This window comes from Eschrichtius robustus, chromosome 11 (genome assembly GCF_028021215.1).
Source record: "Eschrichtius robustus isolate mEscRob2 chromosome 11, mEscRob2.pri, whole genome shotgun sequence".
Classification (NCBI taxonomy): domain Eukaryota; kingdom Metazoa; phylum Chordata; class Mammalia; order Artiodactyla; family Eschrichtiidae; genus Eschrichtius; species Eschrichtius robustus.
Genome location: NC_090834.1, coordinates 46,582,697 through 46,584,460, shown reverse-complemented (window position 1 = coordinate 46,584,460; position 1,764 = coordinate 46,582,697).

The following is a 1,764-nucleotide window of genomic DNA, read 5'->3' as shown; positions in this document are numbered from 1 at the left end:
GTGTGTTTTAAATCTTCTCACACGTTGTTCACAGAAGTTGAAAAGCAGATGATTGGGTGAGGCTGATCACATTATTTTACTAAGTGAGTGTTTCCATCTATTTCTAGTTGCCCAAGTGGTACTGACAGCAGTTTTATAATTTCTTGTTCACCTTCTGGTAAACAGACTGACCAACTCTTCCCACCAACCGCGCTGATATCAACCAGGAGTTCACTCCTATTTGCCTGTAGCCAAGTTGAGCTGCACCACTCAGGATAGGAAGGTGCCAGAATTCGATGGGAGCCTGGCACTGGTCATGTCAAAATCCATGTTGCAGTCCAGATGGATGTATAACTGCTTGTACCCTGGCTTCTCTCAGCATCTCTCACCTGCCCTAGGTCCTGTCATGGGAGATGAATAAACTGAAAGTCTCTTTTAATCTCCCTGGTGCAAAAGGATCTTCCCTGGGCAATACTAGGCATAACAGATTATTAGTGTTCTCTTGGAAATATTATTTGCTCCATCTGTTTTTTATTTCCAAAGTGCCTGATATTTATGGTATTACTATTTCTTAGCCAAATGAAAGATATCTTTTTCAACTGCCCATTTTTAGATTCATGTTCATATTAAGTTTTTTCATCAAGCTAAGTCCATAAACCTTGATGAATTCACATCTGACAACTATTCCAGAATTAGCACACGACAGAGGAGTAGGTATTTTCTGCATTTTGGCAGCTCAGTGTTGGCCATCTCAAGGGCTCAAGACATTTTAATAAAAATTTTTTTTCAGGAGGCTTTTTCCCGTGGGAAGATGAGGCAGGAAAGAATCTCACACTGTCAGGGGTTGTCTGTTTTCTCCTCTGACTCAGATTCCAACTGAATATGTTTTCATCCCTTAAAGGGTGGGACCGAGGAATTTCAAGCAAAACTCTAGGGAATCTATGCCAAAGGGAGGGGACTCTCCTCCTTGCCAGTTTCCCTCGCTCTTTCCCTTCCCTCCTTCCTTCCTTCCTTCCTTCCTTCCTTCCTTCCTTCCTTCCTTCCTTCCTTCCTTCCTTCCTTCCTTCTCCATATAAAGTAGGACAGGTTGGGAAGAAGAGAACTTGAAGCAGTATTCACTGCATCAGGTCCATAAACGTGGGAGGAGGGGGACACTACATGCAGAATAACTGTAAATACGAATTAATATTGCTTCCACCTCCAATACCACCCATCCCTCCTCCTGGAAATCCATGCAATTAAGACTCTTCGAAAACAAAACGAGAAAATAATGAAATGATTGAGCTGTTGGGTAAAGAAACAATGGGTTAGACTGTTTATCCTGGAGTGAAAAGTGTTGTTATCAACTGTCTATGATCTATTCCTTCTCTGTGGATTTCTCCTCATGGACCCCTGTACTGGATATGCAGTGGGGAATATTTGACAGGAGGTGGGCTAGGTGACTTTAAGAAAATGGCCAAAGTCTTGCTATCTCTTTTCCTTACTTCCTAAGTTTAGAAGTAGGCCGTTCTCCAACTGAGAGTGAATAGATTGTGGGCAGCAGTATTTCCATATGTATATTTAAACTTTGATCTGCCAATAAAGTGTTTCTTTCTGATTTAGAAAAATAAAAATCAAAAATACTCATCTGTTTCATTTGAATGAGGTGCTCCACTTGTTTTCCAGGCAGTGTCTGCATTTATTCTTAGCAGAAACCCCGACTTTTTTCTACTAATATATATATATATATATATATATATAAAATTATCCCACTGACATATGAATAATAATGGAAAATCTGTTTAA